The sequence below is a fragment of the Cavia porcellus genome, unplaced genomic scaffold (assembly GCF_034190915.1).
Source record: "Cavia porcellus strain 051 isolate PalLab524CR breed Dunkin Hartley unplaced genomic scaffold, mCavPor4.1 scaffold_7, whole genome shotgun sequence".
Classification (NCBI taxonomy): Eukaryota; Metazoa; Chordata; class Mammalia; order Rodentia; family Caviidae; genus Cavia; species Cavia porcellus.
The window spans coordinates 53,403,264-53,425,560 of NW_026947490.1; the positions used below are offsets into that span (position 1 = coordinate 53,403,264).

Sequence of the window (22,297 nt, forward strand, 5' to 3'; positions counted from 1 at the left end):
CAGGAAGTTCAGAGGCAGTTGTGAGATAACAAAGAGGGACCAACCAGACGGGGTGACCGGGATGAGCAGCTTGGAGGCATTCCACAGCAGAAGTCACTTGCTTGCAGGAGTATGAGGTGTACAGTTTTGTTTTTTGGGGGAAGAACTGGTGATTGGAATGTGATGTGCTTGGTAGCAAGAGTATCAGGCAAAAAAGAGGGTGAATGGAATCAAAGGTATAATTTCTTAGAAGAAAAACACAGTAGCAGAATTTCTAGTGGTTGAATTTCTAGTAGCTTTGAGGAAATTCAGTGCTTAGAAAGATGAAAATACAAAAAGCAGCTCGTCATTTCTGGAAGCCACCTGGCTTGAGAATACTGCACTGCACGCTGCACAAGTGGCTTTGGATACTCTGCGCTCCCACTAGTTTCGGAAGCCACACTGCTCGGTTTGGGAAGCTCACTGTTTGGGGCAGCCGCCTGCTCTATCTGGTTCTCCCCTAACCTTCTGCAGAATGAGGGAGGAGGACATGTGCCTCACTCTCAGCCCATGCTTTGTCCGCCTGCCACAGACTGTTGCATATAATAACAGCAATGGCTGACGTTTATGGGGTGCTCTTCTCTAGTCTAGTCACTGAGCTAAGTACTTTAGGCTATATCACAGTTTATGTTCAAGCTATTTCACAATATAATGATTTTATTTTCATTTTCACATGAGGCGATGGAGACATAAAGATGCTGAAGGAACACACCAAAGGCTCTATAGATTATACAAGGTGGAGCTGGGAGTTGCCTGACTCCAAAGTCTATGTGTTTGGCCACTGTGTCACAATACCTCCCCCCAAGTAACCTTACATGGAGTGGCAGGGACAACCTGAGTTGATCCCAGGGCTGCTAGGAGGGGCTGGACTTGACTATAATTGAGGCTCTCTTCACATTTCTACTTCTACTATGATGCTTGGTAATAATACGTAAGAATTCAATGGTCGGAGAAAGAAACAAAACTGTTCAATTCATCAGCCAAGAGGTGGTGGCCTTGTTTGATAAGTTTTTCCTTCTAGGAAGCCTTGGATGATCCTGCAGGGCTTTGTCCAAATTGTCTAAAAGGGAGCTGCACGGTCAGGTTGATGCCGATGACACTCAGCAGCTCTTACCACCACAAGGGCATATGGAGATACTAATGGTCACTCCCACTTGGCCCTCACAATTCCTAGTGGTGGCCTGGCCCACCTGGGGCGGAGGTGGTGAGCTCACAGCTGCAGGAGTCTTCTCTCTTGTCTTCATGAAACTACTGAGAATAACTGTAGTGTACCATGTTTGTTTTGTTACACATGCTGGTGTATCTGTGCCAGGGCCAGCTCCCAGGTAGCCTGACTACCATTTCTTACAGTACAAAATGCAGTAGGTGTTGTTTGGGTTTGATATAAATTATATGAGGATTAATGGTTGGAAAAAGATGCAATGTGACCAGAGTACAGTTATTGTGCCCCTCATTTATTTTATGGGGTGCCTAAACCCTCCTTTTTATTTTAGTTCTAACCACACCCCGCTGGCCTTTGGGACCCTTTGTGTGAGGGGAGGACAGGCACTCTCAGCAGGGCCAGCGAGGACTTCTACTTCCATTCTACACCCAGTACCAGCATCTGTGGCAGATGGCTAAGGGAATTTAGCTTCAAGCGGATGCATTTCTTATTCTTTTACAACACTGTCCTTTTCGGGACTGGCTACCTTGCTGGCCCCTACAGTTATTTTTATCTGTAGAGACATTACAGTTCATATTTTTACCACCATCTTCTTGCTCAGAGCTGGGCCCAACATCTAGAGGTCAGTGGAGTAGAAAAAGAACAAAATTTAGGTTGTTCTCAATATCCTGAAAGAAGAAATCGAGCTAATACACTAAAGATGCAGCCTTTTGCATGTGTCAGGAGTAAAAGAAGAGACCTTTTTCTTGATGATTCTTTGTAACACAGAAATACAATACATCCCTTCACCATCACATCAGAACAAAGACATCAGGCTGACAGCAGTCCTTGGCATTGTGACACTGGGGGCCTACACACCGCTGTCTTTCTGCAGCTACTGTCTTGGAAATCCTTAGAGTCTGAGGCATGCTCTTTTCCACAGCCCCAGGGACACAAAGTCTACATCATTAAGGGCTGGCTTGATTTTGGAAAGAGTCAAAATTCATTATGATTTAAGTTTAGTGACTAGGGAGTAGTTTTCTCTTAGAAAGCACATTTTTTTAAAATGAAAATTCGAAACTAATGTGTACCACTTAGTGGCTTTTTTCTTTTTTCCAAGAAAAGTTGTGCCTACAAAAAGCATGGTGTGGGTAGCCGATAAAGTAAATAACTTTGCTAATGGTTTGCAGTGAAGTCCCTGAAAGAATGATACCAGGAAGAAGGCACTCAATGGCCATAGCATGGGACCACTTTGAGTGTGATGCTGAAGTCACTTCACATTTCACACAGCACACCCTGAAGTCACCGTCCCTTCTATAAGTCAGGACCTCTGCCTTTGTGTTTGTCTGCCAGGCCAAAAGTGATGGTCATCTTTGGCTCTTCCAGTTCCCTCATCTGATCTCCCAAAGCTGTTGTATCTCTGCATCCTATGAACTTTGCCAAATAAATAGTGTTTAAACTCATCTCCTCTTCATCCAACTCTCACTGGCTTTCATGCAAGCCCTTAGCATCTCTTACCTTGCCTGCTGTCATGGTCCAAACTGGTCTCCTGCAGCCAATCCTGATTCTTTCAAATTCATCTCTAGGGCTGCACAAGTATTCCAATTTACAAATTCTTTCTTTATAGAAAGCACTCTGAGGGCTTCTCTGAATGGATATCACCAGTGTCACCCACAGGATCAAGTTCTAGTGCTTCACTCTTTTAAATTTATACTGTGGGTTTCTCATGAGAGAAAATGAGTGAATACTTAAGTTTGTATTTCTGATTTATTTTAGTTAACGTCATGGTTTCATAGTGCATCCAGGTTCCTGCACATTTATAATTTTTTATGGCAAAGTAGCACTCCATTGTGTATAAATCCCACATTTTCTTTAAACATTCATCTGTTGTTGGGCATATATGTTGCTTCCAGGATTTAGCTACTATAAGTTTTCTGCTGTAAATGAGGGTGCGCATACATCACTGTAAAATGATGGCTTTACCTCTTTTGGAAAGATACCTAGAAGTGGAGTAGCTGGGTCAATGAAATCCCACTCTTAGTTTTCAGAAGAATCTCATTCAAGCTCTTGAGCAGGACAGACCTGCTCTTCCTGACGTGGCCTCTCCTCCCCACCCCGATGCGGTTACCCACCTCTGCCTGTTTGCTCACATAATGTCCCTGCCCTACTGCTCTTCCTCCTACAGAAGTGGCACTGCACCATGTATCTAACTACGCATGCTCTGACAACCACCACAGGAGTCACCTCTTCTAGGAGGCCTTTCTGTCCATGCATAATTATAATTATGCATTTACATGCCTGTCTTCCCCATTACAGGATGTTTTCTTGTGACTGTGACTTATTTTTGAATCAGTGCCTAGCACATTGCTGGTACATAGCAAGCCATAATAAATTTCTATTGAAGAAATAAATATTTCACTTGAATCACTTTTATACCTGTATATCTGGAGCTTAGTAAAATGTGTGTAGAGGGAAGTGGTTTATCATCATTTTACACTTTATACATTTGCTCACCTTAGAAAAAATAACATCTATTATTCATTTAAAATCTTTTATTAGGCTAGCATTATGCTTTGCACTGACAACTATCCTGGAGGTGGGGGTGGGCACATTTAGATATAACAGAATAGGTGCAAGTGTTTGCAGATGCCTCTGGGAGGCTGAGTAGGGTACTGTAAACTCAAGCTTAGCCTGGGCAATTTAATGACTCAGTGAGACCCTACCCTGAAATAAAAACAAATGAAGAGTCGGGGATGTAGCTCAATAGAAAGGTCTTGGGCTCAATGCCACAAACAAACACACACTTGAGTGAATCAGTGAGTATAGATATATTGTAGTGACTTTCCATGTTATATCTACATGCAAAAATGAGTGGCACACACTCCAAGTAATACAGAAATCCAGAGACGTGGGCACCCACACAGGCTGTAGCAGGAGGAAAGCTTTGTGGAGAAACGGGTCACGGGCATCCTGGGGTGGGAAGTTCCACCATGGGCCAATGTGTGGCATCGAGCACGAACATGGACTTTCCAGGAAACAGAGAGGAGACCACTTGGGCTGCAGTGAAATTTGGAAGGGTGAGACTAATCTGGTGGACAGAGAGGTGTCATCTTGCATAGTGCCTTTAAAAAGGGGCTTTGGCACGTGGGCTTCATCCCAGAGGTGGGAAGCACAGTGACACACTGGGAATGTGAGGGAGGGAAAAAGGAGAATTTGAGCACTGGGATGAGGGAATGAGGATGGTTAGACTTGTCACACTCCAAGTAACCTTTAACAAAGCTTTCATCTAGGCTGATGACAGAGGAGATAGAGATGACACATATTAGAGCTACTAGAAAGACAGATGCCCTAAGGGTTGGCAACTAATTTGCCTAGAGATAAAATAGTAGGTATAGGAAAAGAGTCACCCAGAAAAACCAAGCACGGTTAAGTGTGATAGATGCGTGTTTACAAAATTATTCACAGAAGCAACAAAGTTGTAGTGCCACTGCTTTCCCTAACATTCTCACAGTTCAAGAACCACCACCAATGGTGTTTCAGGGTGCAAATCTGGAGAGCGAGGATGGAGATGTCTTTGTCTTTGCAGCCTCTGCTCACACCATGGATTCAGGCACACGGTGCAGGCATACTGTTCTTGTTTCTCCTGCATCTCACTGTCTCCTTCTCAGTGTCTTTTGCTAGCTCTGCTTCATATTTCCTCCTTCAACACTGAAAGGTCCAGAGCTCACTCTTCCATTCTTTTCTACATTTCCTTAGTGATCTCCTCTGGTCTCATGGTTTTAAGTATCATTCACACTCTGATAATTTCTAAATTTGTAACTCCAGTCTGGATTGCACCCTTGGGTTCCAGATCCATATACTCAACTACCCACTTGGAAAAAACTTAGGAGCCACTCCTGACCACTCTCTCATTACCGATTAGTAAATCCTGTTGACCACATTAAATGCAAGCTGTGATCAAAACACGGTGTTTAAATTTAAAAACCCAGGTATAACAGTAAAAGACACATTGTCATTAATCTCCCTCAAGATTCTCTCTCTGCTTTGAACACACTGATCTCAGCATTCTCTCCGCTTTCTGACGCAGTTCTGGACGTCCTCTTTTGTGCCTTTAGTTGCACTGCTTGGGTGTCTGAATGTCCTGAACTGACTCAAAATACTTAGTTTTTCATGGTCATTTTGACTTTGGGGAAGAGCCAGAAAGCACAAGGTTCCAGATCCAATAAGGCGAGTGGAGACACACTGTCATGAATTTACCTGGCGGAAATTGTTACAAATGCTTTGATTTGATGCACACCATTGAGGCAGCCATGACAGACACTTGTGAAAGAGGACTTCCAGAACTGCTGTAGGAAGCAGCAAGGACCATGGGATAAGTATGTTCAAAGTGAGAGGGAAGATTCTGAGGGGGTCACTGGCAATGCATCTTTTCCTATAACACATTTAAAAATTTTTACTTAAACATTCACTATAGTTTTATTTTCAGTTATTTTTTGGGGGGTGGTACTGGGGATTGAACTCACGATCTCACATTTACCAAGCAGTCAGTTATGCCACTGAGCTAAACCCCTGGCCCCTATAGTTTTTTTTTTTTAATCATGTGTATACCTAGAATTCAACTCTTTCCCACCACCTCCCTCAGTACAACCTTGGTCTCAGCTAGAACCATCTCTCCTGGATTGTTGCAGTAGTCTCCCTGCTAATAGTTATGGCTCTGCTGTCCTGTAATGTGAACATGGCAGCCACTGTGACCTTGTTAAATATATTTAAAATCATGTTATTTCCCTGCTTGAAAGGTTCCCATGCTTTCTAAACCAGTTAGGAAGTGCTGAAGTCCCTGAAATACTCTTTGGGGCCCCACATGATCTACTTCCAATTTCCTCTCCTGTTTTCTCCATCTTGCCCATTCTGGCCTCTAACCACGCCCAATAAACCCCCACCACAGGGTCTTCGCACTTACTTTTTATTTTTCCTGCAACACTCTCCTCTCAGATCTGAAAGTCTGAAACAGTTGCTCCTATGCCTCCATCATTCGTGTCCTTCATGCAGCTTTTGGTGGAAACCACATTTAAAACCTTCTGCCTGACTTTCCTTGCCCCCAATGCTGCTGCAGTTCTCTCCATACACCTCCTAATGTAGTATCTAATTCACTTACTTTGCTAGTGTTCTGGGTCCCCTCATCTCATTTCCAAGAGATAACCCCTAAGTAGGGAAGAACTTCATGTTCCATTCACTGCTGTATTCCCAATACCCAGGTTGGTCTGGCACACAGAGGAGATGAAAATTACTAGTCCAACAAGTAAATGCTGAATTGGTCCAAAGTGAAAGATGTGAAGAGACCTTGATTTCAAGGTGGATGCTGCTGCTCCTGTGAAGTTGATCAGACAGGTGGGATGCATGTGAGATTACTATAAAGTTGGGCCGAGAGCTCAGGAGAAAGTCAGGGCTGGAGAGCACATGTCGGTCATGCAGCGGTGGGAAGCACTCGGTACAAATGTGCTGAGCAAGCTCTCTGAGCTGAAAGAGAGGTCCTGTGGGGTTTTCAACAGTTAGGGCCAAAGCAGAGTCTGAAAGGCAGAGAAGCAGCCAGTGAAAGAGGAGAACTAGTTTCCAAAGCCGAGGAATTTCAGGGAGTCAGCACTGCTGATGACAACAAAATGAAAAATTGAGGTTAAGAAAAAGGCCGTGGGATTTGTTAATTATCAAAACAGCAGTAGAGACAGACTAGTGTGGGCCATCCTGTAAGGCATGGACCCCTAATCCTGGGGTTATGGACCTGTGTAAGTTTCTGTCCTGTAGGAGCCAGGTGAGACAGCGGGACGGGAGAGGCAGGTAAGGGAATGAAGCTTCCTCTGTATTTACAGCTGCTTTGCGTTGCTCAGATCGCTGCCCGAGCCCTGCCTCCTGTCAGGTCAGCTGCAGTTTCAGATTCTCATAGGAACGCGAACCCTACTGTGAACTGCATACCTGCCAGGGATCTTGGTTGCCCCTTCCTTTGAATCATGCTGAAACCAGACCCTCCAACCCCACCCCATGGAAAAACTGTCCTCCACAAAACTAGTCCCTGATGCCACCGTTGGTGACCACTGCCAGAAAGAAGGAATGAGCACAACGAAAAGGTGAGCGTTCAGCAAACGCTTTTCAGATAGCTGGGCAATGGAGGAAGAGCAATGATATAGACACCCGTCCAGAGCACAACCGAAAGCAGAACCCAATGGCCTGGGCTGCCACCTAGGGCTGCCTCTTACTAGCGGTGTGAACTCATGAGGCCCCTGCCCTTTCCCCCACCCATAAAATAGGTCTGATTAACAGCACTTGCTTGATCTCTTGGTGGAAGAATGAAATGAGGTAAGAACTGGGAAGCACTCAGCACTCAGTGTGTGGCATGCATGTAAGTACAGAGTGTGATGTGTGGGTTACAGAGAGGGGAGGGTGAGGGAACGAAGAAAACTAACAGCCGCTGCCGATCCCTTCCTGGGCCATCACTGCACAGGGATCATGTGAGGCAGGAGCTGCTATGCTTCATTCACACACAAGGAGAAGCTCAGAGTAAAGGTCCAGAGTGGTACAGATGCAAAGGGGCAGGGCTTGGGTTGAAAACTGGGTCTCTCACCTCAACCTGCCTCTGCCTCTGCACCACACTTGTGGGGACACTGCCTTTGAAATGCTAATTAATCTCCAGCTTCCTTCCTTCAAGTCTTTGGTGTGGCAAAGTAGCGAGAAATTGATCTCAGGAGGTGTCGGTGTGTGCCTCAACTTGAGAGCAGGCTGATGAGCTGGATGGGTGGCATAACCCTGTAATCCCAGCATTCCAAGGGCTGAGGCAGGAGGATCTCAAATTTGAGTTCATTCAGAACAACTTAGTGACTCAGTGAGACTGCCTCAAAATAAAAAAATAAAACTGAGGCTGGAGATATAGCTCAGTGCGAAGGCCTTGCATTCAATCCTCAGTACTACAAAACAAAACAAAACCCAAAACAGGCTGACCTCAGGCAAGTCATTCTCCGCAACCTTAGGTTCCTCATGAGTAACATGGGTAGAAGAGTGACGGACCTCTGCATCTCAGAGCTATAAGGATCAAACGGAGTGACAGTGTATGAGCAAACCCTTGGTAAACCCCAGCACCCTTCATGAATAAGAGCTGTTATCTCACACCCTGGCTGCGCTGCAGTCCTTCTCCTCACTGTGACAAAGTGTTTCTTTTGTTTCCCACTTTGGACAATCAGCTTCTGACCCAAAACTCCTAGCTAACAGACTCGCCAATGGGCCAAATAATGAAAACACTGATTATTGCAACCTTCACGCTTTCTGCATCTCACGTTTTAGAAGACAGAGGCAAATCTCAATCACACCCAAATCTCCCTACATTAAGCATTTCATTAAATACATGGTCCCTGAGTTAAAGTCCAGGCTTCATCCAGACTCGGCCAGTGCCCCCGTGGCCATGATGGGCAGACAGGCCTTTTGGACAGGAGGCCATTTTGCTCCCTACAGCCACTGAGGAGGTGGGTGGAGAGGGAAGCAGCGTCATTCTAGGAGGTGGGGTGTTTACAGACATGCAGGGTTTCACTGACACCAGTGTCCCCAGTGGAGTGTGGGGAGGAGCACGGGGAGACCACACAAGCAGCACTGGTAGTTTCGGGCCTGGAGTGTTTCAGGATGGCACTGTCCTTAGACCCAGGTGAGGGGAGTCTTGGCCTGGTCTTCCAGCTTAACCCTTTCTGGGATCTCCTAGTCATGCTCACTCACTTGGGGCAGGGAGTCTGTGAGCTGGGGGATGTGCCCCTTCTCCTGCACTACCCTCTGGCTACGTGGGTGCTCAGCATTCCCAGCCCAACCCTCTCTAAACAGGCCACTAGGGTCCACATGGCCTTTTTGCAGTCTATCTCCCCAGAGTATGTCTGTGCTTTGGGCCCTAGGGAGGCCAGAGGGGTGCTGTTTGTCTGGCTTCTGCATGGAGTGTGCAGATGGATGATGGTACATTTCTCTCAACCCAGGACAGGGTCAGGGGGAAGAGCGATGGTGGGGCTGGGGGCCAGGGTGGGCTCTTCCTGCCCCTCTATGGCACAGAACTTTGAGATGGCCAAGAATTGTAACACTGAACCACACCTGCAGGTTGTTATAAAGGTATGTTTGCTTAGGTAGCAGAACAGGATTTGATTCAGAGCTCTGCTGCTTTGACTTATAATTTTTACATATGTATTAATGGGGTGCTTGAGCCTTTGTATTCAGGAACCTACATATTTTAGAGACAGGCAGAAGTGGGAGATCTGTGTGTCTAGAATCCCTGATAGCTATTAGATCTGGTTTTTTTTTCTTTTGTTACATGTATTATTACTCTCCATACTCACAAAGCACTCTCACAAACAGCATAACACCTACCCTGTACATCAGTGTCATGAGGTGGGTGTTGTTCTGCTTCCTGTCATACTAGTGGGGTCATCCAGGTCATCCAGATACTAAAGGGCAGAATCTAGTAAACCCAGGATCTGATTCTAACTCCCGTGCTTTCCCATGGTGCTCTTGAATACTAACTGGCCCCAAAGCTCTGAGAAAGGATCACAGTTACAAATGACCTGAGCTGGCCCACAGCACAATGACCACAGCAGTTGTTAAAACACTGACGTGGGTCGAACAAGTATGAACAGCCCCTGGCCTTTCCACACCGCCCCCTGGCTACCTTGGTTCTTCTGCAGCCTTCCTAAAACACTTTCCAAAATTCACCATTGAAAGGGTTACAGCAGGCCCAGCAGCAGACCCAGGGCCAAAGATCAGCGCTGATTACATCACTCATCACTTCCTGTAACTCCCTGGATGCTGGCTCTGCTTGGAAAGTTTGTTGTCCAATCATTGTGTCGAGCCTGCCTTTTATTTTAATTTAAAGAGAAAAATAGAAATAAAAGTAAAACAAGAGTAGGAATATAGTGCATATTGTTATCTTCATAGTAGTTACACAGGGTGTAAGATATAGGCATAAAATATTGTCCAAACAATATTAGCACAAACCTTTCTTTTCAGTGAACAAAGAGAAACTAGTTGTATAACTATCTTAACTATCTTGTGCATACATATATATATATATTTTTTTTTTCTTTCTCCTTTCCCCCATCAGTTTTGCTTTTCTTTTGAATAGGTAAATGGATACAACTTGAGATCATACTCACAAGTGAAATAAATCAGACCCACATGTGTAAACACTGTATTGTCTCTCTAGTGTGAGACGTTGCACAAGTGAAAATAGATCCAAAATGGACAGTAGATATTATGAATTGGGGAGCCCACCCTTTAAAGGAATACAGACCCTTGTGTTAGTTAACTTGACTACGCTTAGAGGTACATACTTTTACCTTCTTTCTTAACCTCCACAGCTAGAAACTAAGAGAGTTTCTGTTCATAGATTTGCAAAGTTTAAAGAGAACACAACTTCCTCTGAAACCCAGGCTTCTCTTCAGCACTGAAGAGAGTGATCAATGTGCTTCCTTCATGGAAGCCTCATACTTGGGGTCCTTTTGGACTTGCCTGCACTTTTCCTTCCCAGGAGAGGTGCTGTCACTGATGTGGACTGGTGGAGGAGAAGAAGGGGATGGAGCAGGTGGGGCTGGGCTCAGGGTTGGGCAGGGGCTACAGCCAGAGGTGGTGTGGCAGAAGGGAGCTGAGCCAAGGCCTCTGTCACCAGAGTCATGAAGCGCTCTGGCTCTGGGTAGCCACACTGCCCCTCAGACACCAAGTCCAAGCCCTGGCACTGGCACACTTCCTGTCTCTCAGATGGCGTGCACCGAGATTACAGAGTAAGTTTAAAATGAGGATTTTCCTCTTTCTGCACTGTTTATGTCAGGCTCTAGGAAGCCTGTAAATACTATCCTCCCACTTCTTCCTCCACCCCCTTCCTTTCTGACCACATCCTTTTTTCTTTGGCACACAGGGAGGCATTTTTTCCCAATGTAGAAAAGTTAATTCCAGTATTTTCCAAGAGCCATTGGTGCTGGGAGAGGCTCCATGTTTCAGCAGAGACGTCCCTTACCGCGCAGTGCGTGGTCTGTTTAGATGGCTTCTCCAGCACTGCAGACACCTTACAACGTATTTACCTTTCTTTACTTGGAGGTCAGCGTCTGGCCTGGGCCCTCAGAGGCTTGTGTGGCTTCATTTCTATTTGATAGTCCTGTGGTCCTGGGAAGGTAGTCTGGTTTCTGGGTGCTGTCTAAGGATGAATTGCCTCCAAGTCTAATCCTGAGCTTCTTGAAGTGAGGCTTTTTCCTCTACAGTCTGCAGAGGTAGCAGCCTTGCTCATGGGGCCCTCATGCCTGTAGCATGGTTGTGCAGACTCTGGCTGTGCCCTTCAGGTGGGTCATATCCATTGGCCATGGTGCCAGCCTTTTCAACCTCAGCAGGTACAAGTCCTTGTGCCAGGTACTGAGGGGTCTTTCCCACCCCCAAGAAGCTCACAGCCACCTAAGGCGATGAGCCAGACGCTCTCCTATGGGACCAAAGCACTTTTCATGTGGGCGGGAGTGGAGATTAGGGGTTGCTACTGGGGAACAGGGCTGGAGGGGGGCCCCAGGGAACAGCAGGACTCCAATGTAGGCTGCATTCCAGTGGAGATGGAAGGAGCATGCAGTGCCTCTGCCTTCCCTCCAGCCTGATCCTCACCGAGCACTCGGTCTGTGTTTCTCTACTCTGCTTCCACAAGGTGATCACAATTTGTCCTCTCTCTAGTGTCACAGCCACCACCCTGGACCAGCAGCTTGCACTATCCTTGTCACTGGGTCCCATGAACATGGTCCTCCCTCCCCTCATCCACCTCTTTTCTTTCCCTTCTCCCCCTTCCTCTGTTAGGAGAGGGCCTTATTCTTATTTTAGCCTGGCCTTGAACTTGTTATTTAGCCTGGAATGGCCTTGGACTCAGAATCCTCCTGCTTCCCAAATGTTGGGATTATAAGTATGTATACCATGCCTATTACAAATACAGTTTAAAAAATATAAATTGGACCGTGCCTCACTGCACTGGAAATCCTACGATGACTTTCTACGGCATTTAACAGCAGCCATGTTGTGTTACTCGCTCTACTAGTTCCCCACCTTATTTCCACAATCTCCCTTCTGGATCTACTGAGTCTAGCAACAGCAACTTTTCTTGTTTCTGAGCAAGAAAAGCTTCTTCTCACCACTGGGCCTGTGGACATACTGTCACCTCTGTCCTACTTCCCTCAGGTCTTCTCTAGCCCCTTAGTTTGCAGCTCACGGTCACCTGCTAGGAGCTGCACCCCATCACACAGTCATTCAGTGAGCTGCATGTGCCTGCTCTTCGCCTGTCTTCCCCTACACTTGCGCACCATGAGGACAGCTTGGCTGCACCACCAGCCACAGCTGCAACAACCCAGAGCAGGTACGTCCTCCAATCTGTTGTAATGAGCGCAGCCAAGGTTTTTGGCTGAACAGGTAGAGCTTGCTGGTGAGGTGAGTTCAAGAGCACAGCAAATGTAGCAAGTAGGGAGGCTCTTCTAGAGTCTGGGGAGAATCCGAGGTGATGACCAAAGGGACCAGGTACTGACACACCAGCATGAACATTCCTGGGATTCCTGGTTGGTTGCCAAGTGCTCTCCATCTGACAGTCAGCATCAGACATGGCTGAGCTGAGAAGGAGAGGGTGCAGGGGCCAGGTGTTGTTGGGGGCTTTGGGGTGCAACAGACACTTAATTCACAGCACAGCAATCAACCCTAACCCCTGCTTCCATCTTTTGAAGCCAGATGAATGGCAGATAAAAGAAAGCAAGTGAGTATAGATTCTTTCCTTCATCTTTCAGAACTTTGCTGTTGAATGTAGAACTTTAGAAAAGACATTATGGGAAGGACACAGCAAGTGTGAAAAGTGGTTGTCTGTGATTATGGTTCCTTTCCCCCTTTTTCTTTATTTTGTATAGGCTCTGATTTAAACAATAATTTGTTTTATAGGAAAAGTGATGAGTTATATCATAGGATCGTGATAGTACTGTTGCAAATCATTTGGAGCAAGGGAAAAGAAAAGACTGGAAATATCTGGTCTGGACAGAACACGGCAAGCTGAGAGGTGACCAGACTTGATACGGAGAGACGTGGGGTAGGGATACTACCAGCTGCTGACGTGGTAGGGCCTCTCTGGGCTTTAGTTTCTCATATGAATGTGGAAGATGATAAAACCTACCTTGTAGGCAGCTTTAAAAAAAATGAGGAAACCTATGAAAAGCAAGTTATACAACGCCAGGTACATAACAAGTGCTCTATCAGTGGGAGCCGTGGTTATGCGCACTGGTCATCTGAAACCAACATTGACTGACAGGATCTGAGCTTCTCCCAGAGGGACTTTTCTTCCCCTTGTAGTTGAGAGCTGAGTATTTCCCTTCCATCTTGACAAGGTGGCAGGAGGGCAGATGACCACACTTCATTTACATAATGGAACACTGATGTAGAGAGAAAAACGGCCCACTTACGACGTGCCCCAAAGAAAGCACACATCCACAGATCCCTTTCATGCACACAACAGGTTTTCTTGAACACCTATATTGTTCTCAACATTATTTTAGACTTTGTGGCTGACACAGAGGACCTAGAAGATGCATGCATATGTATTTTGCATGTGATTTTGTAGAGGAAGTATTCTCATTCTAAGAATCCTTGCTCCGGAAGCTGCTGGCCTGGTGGTCATAGGCTGCCCTCTAATGTCCCGGGGTGACTTCTGGGTTATCTTCTCCAATCAAGCCCTTTCCTCATTTACATAACCAAGAGAGCAGGATAAACAGTGTTATGAGGAGGCTACGACTGGTTCTAGATTCTCTGACTCAAGACCTTCATCCTTGTGCTGAAAGTGAGTAGGATTTTTAGCACTGCACATGGAAGAAGTAATGCTTTTTAAAGAAAGAAAGAAAAGGATGGGCCTGTGGATTTAGCTCAGTGGCTTAAGTGCCTGCCTGGCAAGCGCGAAGTCATGAGTTCAATCCCTGGCACAAAAAAAAAAAAAAAAAAAAAAAAAAAAGATGAACTGTTCCTCCCAGAAAATAGGACCCCACACACATGGTTCTTCCCGAGCCCTAAGACCACTGGAGATTCATGGCAAATTCCCCAGGCCTGAGACCCCATTTGCCCTCCTGATGGAATCTCCTGCCTGGCACCACCAACTGTGGCTTGGAGCCCTGGCCCATGTCTTGGATTTGCTGTCTGCCTGGTGGTGGAATGAGGTATCTACTACCCCTGCCTGCCTGCTGAGCAGATCCCAGCTCCAAGACCAGAATTCTAGAAATCACAGCTGAGCTCTGAAAGCCCTTGGCATTGGGACTACCCAACCTCTTTCTTTCATGTTGTTTCCCTTTGTGCTTTGTCATTGACTAGGAGATGTGGCTCACTTATGTCCTTTGCTAGTATCCAAGTAGGAACCTTAGTACGGAATCTTCTGCAGGTCCCTAGAGGAGTCTCTCGGTTTGCCCCACGTGGTTGGTGACAATCTGGCTCTGCTTGCTCTGCAGTCTGACCACCTGCTTTAGCACAGAGCACCTGCAGCTGTAGCTGCTATTTATAAGACACAGCTAGCTTTCTGGGGCTGAATCTAACGGTGGCATTTGCATCTGACAGAGACAGTGAACAGTGAAGCTGTTCGGCTGGGGACCCCAAGTAACCCTTAAGTAGAAGAAGGCACTGTGGCCATCCCTTGACATCTGGATCTAAAGTTCTTTTAGCTTTGGAAGTTGCAGCCGGAACTCAAGATCTCTTCAGTTCTGCTGGCCTACAATTTATTCCCGTGTAATCTGGAAATCATTAAGGGAACAAATCTTCAAGGCCAAGAAAACAATGGTAAGAATAAGACTGTCTCAGGCACGTTCAGCTAATGATATGTACATGGTTTGGGGACATCTTGAGGAAAAACTACAATTCTTAAAGAACTGAATAAAGTCAAATTTAAAGTCAGGAAGATGAAAACAATTTTAAATCAAAAGGAAAGAAATTGGAGAAAGTGAATACAGGTCTTTGGAAATAGTATTGTCCCCTCTCCCCATCAGATGATAAGGGTATTACCTCGAATCAGGGCATCTAATACTAGATGCAGTACTAGATTTTGGAGGGGAGGCAAGTTGCCTCGTTCTCAGTCTAGAGTAAAGAAGTCTGCTTTGTGCTGTGAGTAGGTCAGGAGAAATCAACCTATAATAGGTTGTAAAGAGCCGTGTTAGGGAACATGGGAGGCCTCAAACAGATGAGCAAGGGGGATGACTAGTCAGCTTGTGTACTGTATAAAGTCTGCATTTCCTGAAGTCTTGGTGCCACATGTTTGTGACCCCAGAACTCTGCAGGACTGACACAAGAGGACTGCAAGTTCCAGCCCAGGCTGGGCAACTTAGCTAAGGAAACAAAACAAAACAAAACAAAACAAAACAAAACAAAGCATCACAATCCCTGACCTGAAACCATACTACAAAGCTACTGTGATAAAAACAGCATGGTACTAGTAAAAACAAAAAACAGACTGAGGAGGAATGGAACAGATTAGAAAATGCAGAAACCACTCCAGAGACACTCAACCATGTTATCTTTGACAAAGGAGACAAACATCTTCACTAGAAGAAAGATAGCCTCTTCAATAAATGGTGCTGGAAAAACTGGTTTTCTATATACTGGATACTAAAACTAGATCTATAGCTTCCACTATGTACTAAATTAAAATCAAAATGGATTGAAGATTTAAATATTAAAACAGAAACACAATCTGCTAGAAGACAGAATATGTAGAACTGTAGAAGATATTGGTATAGGCAAAGACTTTATGAACAAAACTTCAATTACACAAGAACTATTATAAAGAATCAACAACTGGGATCGCACCTTATTAAACACTTTTGCACAGCAAAAGAATCCATCAACAGAGTGAAGAGACAACCATGGTGTGAAAAATTTTGCCAGCTGTTCCTCAGACAGAGGATTAACATCTATTAAGAATAAAGAACTAAAAAAAAAAAAATCAAACCCCCAAATTTAAAGACCCAATCCAGAAATGGGCATCTGAAATGAACAGATACTTCTCAGATGGCAAAGTAGAAATAACAAATGAATATATGAAAAAATGTTCAACATCACTGGTCATTTGACAGATGCAAATTAAAACAACACTGAGATTCCACCTCTCCCCCCTAAAAATGGCTATTATCAAGAAATCAACCAGTAACAAATGCTGAAGGGGCTGTGGGGGAAAAAGGAATCCTTCTCCACTTTTGTAGGAAAGCAGACTGTTTCAACTACTATGGAAATCAGTGTGAAGATTCCTCAAAAAACTAGAATGATAGATTTGACCCAGTTATCCTCTTTCCTGGTATTTTCCCAAAAGAATTAAAAGCATCATACCATGGTGATATATGCACTTCCATGTTTATAGCAGCACAGTTTGTAATAGTAAAATCTTAGAAGCAGCCCAAATGCCCATCAACCAATGAAAGGATAAAGAGGATATATATTTTTTTTAATTTTAAAAAGCAAAAGAGAAAAAAGGATAGAAATGATACAAAATTTCCAAAAAGAAGAAAAAGGGAGGAATTAACACTAGGTAATATATTACATATTGTTATCTCAGAATTATTTGTTCAAGTTATAAAATCTAGACACAAAAGTGATGAAACAGTAAACGTTTACAAAGTGTTCCACCCAACCACATCAGAATACACATTCTTCTCAGCTGTGCATGGGAATTCTCTAAAATAGACCATCTATTAGCCCATAGAACACTCTTGAGTAAATGCAAAGGGGTTGAAATTATCCATGCATTATCCCACCACTGTGCACTGAAATTGGAAATTAATGGCAAAAGAAACTGTAAAACCTACATAACACATGGTAATTAAATCACAGTGGATTCCAGGTGAAATCAAAGATGTGGTATTTTGTACTCAGCCATAAAGAAGGACAAATGAGATATTTCTAGGTGAATGGATGGATCCTGAGACCCTACTCTTAAGTCAAATAAACTGGACACACATGAGTAAATACCACATTGTTTCTGTGGTGTGAGAAACTAAAAGTGTGAATAAGCACCAAAATGTATAACAGATATTGTGAAATGGGAAGAAAATGTTCACATGGGAAGGGGAACGAGGTGGGTGCAAAGGGAAGGAAGGGAGGAAAAAGAAAAAATGAGTAAAGAATGGAAACAAAGCTTTTGTAAATAAGGAGGGGAGAGGAATAGGAAAAAAGGAATCGAGGTGTATCGTGTACAGGCACAAATTCCCTCTGATGAATGTGATTATTTTGTATACCCAAAATGTACCAATCAATTTAATTTTAAAAAAAAGAACTAAGGCGCTGTGTCCAAGTCCTGGTACAGCAAACCAATGAAAAATAAAGCCAGAAAACTAACAACATGATTGTCAAATGTGCTCCAGGATAATGAGGGAGTTCACTACATATTTATCAGCCAATTAAGGAAACAGAGCAGGTGTCTGGGCCAGGCTTAGGCGTATGCATTGAGGCACCACGAACATGTGGGTACCAGCATTTTTGCCCTTCTGCCTTTCTGGTCACTGAAGCATCAATGAACCAATGAGAAGTGACCATGACTGGGACACGTCCATTGCCACTGTTTAAACTGAGCTCCTCTGACCTTAGTTCTGTGGGGCTCACTGACCCCTAGGAGCTGCCAGTGTGGGAAGAGAGGAGACGCCCCCTCCATTCCTGGCCACCCTAGCACTGCACAAGGTCCACAGGGGCCAGGCAGGGCAAGGGGTTCTCTTGTTTCTGAGGATTAGCGCGGGGCCGGGCATGTAGAAAGGCTGAGGTTCAGCGCAGAGGCTGAGAGGCCTGGATCTGGGTCCTTGGTCCAAGGATGGGGCTCAGAAGTGACAAAGTCTGAGTGCCTGGGGGGCAGTGCAGTGTGGACTGGGGGCTCCTTGGCTTCAGTGGTCCAGAAGTGCTCCAAATTTGGAAACAATGAAATGAAGTTAAAGAGATCTTACTGGAGCAAGTACAAGGCCAAAGGAGCCACAGAGCACACAGCAATGGTGACTTGGTTGAGATGACCAAGGCAGGCAGAGGGCAGGCACCTCACGTACTGCACCACTGACTGACGGGCGGTTCTGTCTGCCAAACATTGTACTAAAGGCTCTAGAAGAAGGTAGCATGTTGCCTCACATTTTTTTTCTTTTTCTTTTTTTTTTGCACAAGGAGCTGAGGCTCAAACAACTTTAAATTGCTTGCATCTGATTGGCTCTCCAGCCCCTACTCTCAGGTACTAAGTCAGAGGCTGCCTTGGGCCCTAATGACCAGTGTCTTGTAAGTTCATTCTCCCTCTTTCACTGTCCCTAAAGCACCGCTCTACCAGTCCTGGCCGGCTGCTGAGAGCAGTGATTTCCTTCACTGGTACTGAGGGTAGGAAGAAGGTAGGAGCCCGGGTAGAGAGAGGAGAGCAGTGGGGCAGGGCCAAGTTTGTAGAGCTGAGGAGAGAGAGCAGACTCTGGGAGGCAGAAGGGTGGAGGTGGAGGGGTCCAGTGGCACAGATCTTAAAATCAGTTTATTGTTTTTATTAACTTTCCACTGCGTGTTCTTGGTGTGCCACATTTCACTGCACACCAGGCAGGGCAGCAGATGTGAGGAGTGAGTGGGGGCAGCTGGGCCAGGGGCAGGAGTGGCAGGGTGCTGGCCACAGAGTGCTGGGACTGTGGCAACGTCTCCTCAACACTCACAAGGGTCTCTGTCTGCGGTGAGCAGAAGTGGGGCTCTACCAACACACGTGTGTGAACCAAGGAATCCACCGGGCTGCTACCAACCCAGAAGGGTCGAGAGGGTGCAGCTCCAGGAATGCGTAAGCAGTCTAGCAGGTCCAGGTGGAAGGTCCTTCTGGAGACAGTGGATATAAATGCATCACATGCCTGCTCTCCTTTCGACTATAGACACACGCTAAGTGGCTGCCACCTCACTGTCCCCACTTTGAAAGGAGGAAACTGAGACACAGGGTGCCAAGCAGGAGCAAGTTGCAGAGGAGCAGGACTGTCACCAGCAGGGGCCCCCACAGCCCATGCCGCAGCACCTATGGAGGGAAAGACCATCTCGGGGGTGCCTCTCCTTGAGGCCCTTCGCTGCGCGTTTTCTGGCCTTAGTTCCCTTGCTGGTCCTGAGTGCCGGGAAGGAGGCGCCGTGCCCTGTGTTACAAGTGAGCAACTTCACGGGAAAGAAGTTAAGTGACGCATCTCCATTTGCTCAGCTCCAAAGTGTCAGAGCTGGGATTTCAGCCCAGGAACAGTCCCCCATGACTGTGCTGTGATTTCAATTTCTGCTGCATTATTTATCTGCTTCCTCCCATGCCCATCTACTCTGCTTGTTGACTGACTGGCTAATTTCTTTAACGAGGAATTTTTTTAAGTTCTATGCATCTAAGGCGGCATGGGGGGAGAAGATGCAAAGACGCCTGGGGCCTGCTGCTGGTGGGGATGTGCCATACATAAGTGACTACACCACATGGAGGAACACGAGGAGGGCTGGTCCAGCCTGGGGACGCCCCGGGATGCCTGCTGCTGGCCCCTCCTGTGGCCTGGGAAGGGGCTCAGAAGTCAGCCGTCAGCGCGAAGCCAGAGGTGGCTCAGCCCTCAAACCTTCTGGGCTCTGGCCTTTGTTCGCGGTGGATCCTCTCTGCTCTGATGATTGTGGTGTCAGCCTGAGCATCAGCAGGGGAGCTGCATGCTACAGAGGCCTCCAGCTCTTCTGCTCTTTAGATGTGACGCAGAATCAGGAGCTCATGACTCTTCCTTCAGGGGGGAGTCTGCCAAGCTGTGGGGGCTTCAGTGGACTGGGAAGGGACACCAGCACCACACCTGCATGTCGCTTTCCTCCACCTGCTGTTTTCTCCTCACTCTCTTCCCAAGGGGCCCTGTGGCTGGGGTGGGGGCAGGGAGAGCACTGGCTTTGGGTCAGAAGGTCCAGGTCCACATCCTAGTCACTCAGCCTCATGACTGTCACTGAGGTTGCACTGGGCCTTAGTCTCCTGAGCTGTAAAATGAGCTAACAACGTCCTCTCCCGGGGCTGCCATGCAGGTCCCAGGAGAAGCCAGCACCATGTTAATTTTCATGCCATTGTAACTGCCAGACATGCATGAGTGGCCTCCAGTTATGGGCAAGCTGTGCCCACGCTTCATCCTCCAAGACAGGCTTTCTGGCTGTCCAACCTGCTGACTTTCAGAGGGCTGGGTCTCTTATCCATAGCACTCAGCTTCAAGGCAGATGCTGGGCCAACTGGGGTGTGAGTGCTGCTGGGCTGTGGTCTTCGCACTGGCGTGTACACCTTCTGAAGGGCAGTCCGATGCTGGTGGAACCCAAACACCCAAGCTGTTCCTTACAGTCCTACACAGTCTGGTCTCTGACTCTGCTCCCTGCTTCATCTCACACCAGACTTGCTATTGTTCAGTCCTGGGAAGGTCCTTACCATGCAGGCCTCTGCCTCAGGGCCTCGGCTTGTGCTATGTGGAAGTACTCTTTCCCACTCTTCACTTGGTTGGCTGGGAATAATCCACAGGTCTAAGGGCATCATTTCCACTGGGATGCTTGGCCTGACCATTGCACTTCCATCTCCTCACACTGAACGAAGCTAAGTCTTTCTTATAGGACTCTATCATCTCTTGGTTCATATGATTTACCACCACTTACAATTACCAATGTGTCAGCCTGCTAATGGATTCATGTTCATATCATGCAGGTTGGAACATGCTATCTCTGCCTCCATCATGGCCTGGCACCTGATGGCATCTCCAAAGGTGTGGACAGAGTCTCTATGTCCACTGCAGGGAGGCAGCAACAAGGAGGAAGGGGGAGACATTACCTGATAGAAGCCAGTGGAAAGACAGAGGGCTCAAAGGGGTGACAGATTGGGTCCAGGAGAAAGACTCAAGGGTGTGTTGAGTTTACAATTTGAGAGTAGCAGTCATGAAAGCTGGTGTGCTCGGAGGCCCTGAGAAAGCTGCAGCTGTGGTTTTAGTTGGGTGTGGCTGGCATCTAGAGTGCTCTGGGATCTGAGAAATGGGCCAGGGAGTAGGAGGGCTCTCTGGAGGGACCTGACATTGCCCATGTTCCCCTGGGATGGGGTGGCCCTGCTTTGAGGCATCCAAGAGGGTTTGAACTTCACCAGAACCTTGAACTCATTGGGGAAAAGGGGCTCTGCTAATAAAACCAGCTTTCCCTTGGGCATCCACTGCATTGACTCCCTAGGACTGGGCCCCACTGTCCCCAAGCTGTACTGGGGCCTTCATTCTCCAGGAAGCAATTACAAAGTTGAACAGAAAAAGGAGAGGAGGATGGACGGCCAAACAGGAAGCTGATAAGTACCTCTCCTAGAAGCTACTTTCTTAAAATAAAAGACTTCATACCCATGCCAGCTACACAACATTCCTCCTATCTCTCCCAGAGCCCTGTGATTTCTCCTCTCATTGATCACCTTCTGACCCTCTGCTCTGGTGTAGGGCTAGGATGTTGATGTGGAAATGAAGTAATAGCCTCACCCCATATACAGCACTTTTTAGAGGACATGAGCGCACAACCATGGGTAATCACTCTACATTCCCAAGCCAGAACCACTGTAACCATGTGTCCACTCACTGACTTATGGTCCTGGCCAGGCAGAGCAATGCCACATCACTGGACTGACGCTTTATTCACTAGGAGAAATGACTGCAAAAGCACAAGCCATAAGGGAAGTAGAGGTCTCACTTCTTCCAACAAGTCATTTTTCCAATAAGATGTAGGAAGAGTCATGCAAGACTAGAGGTTATTAATTTTATTTTTTGGTGGTACTGATTGAACCTAGGACCTTGCACTGAGTCACATCCTCATGCCTTTTAAAATGTATTTTGAGACAGGGTCTGAGTTGCTCAGTTTCCCAGGCTGTAATCTTCCAGCTTTAGCCTCCTGCAGCAGGGGTCCCTAGCCAGTACCAGAGCCTGTTAGGAACTGAGCCACACAGCAGGTGAACAGGTAAACCAGCAAAGCTTCATCTGGGTTTATAGCCATTCCCCAACACTTGCATTGCTACCTGCGCTCTGCCTCCTGTCAGATCAGTAGAGGCATACAATTCTCACAGGAGTGCTAACCCTACTGCACATGCAAGGCATTTAAGTTGTGCATTCCTTATGAGAGTCTAATACCTGTTACTAT

General features: G+C 46.4%; 1 protein-coding gene across 2 annotated transcripts in view; it reads right to left on the reverse strand.

The window, feature by feature from the left end:
* The window catches only part of Fam78b (family with sequence similarity 78 member B), a 95,654-nt gene that overhangs the window by 12,439 nt on the left and 60,918 nt on the right, over positions 1-22,297 (reverse strand). The gene's annotated exons all lie outside the window — the stretch shown is intronic.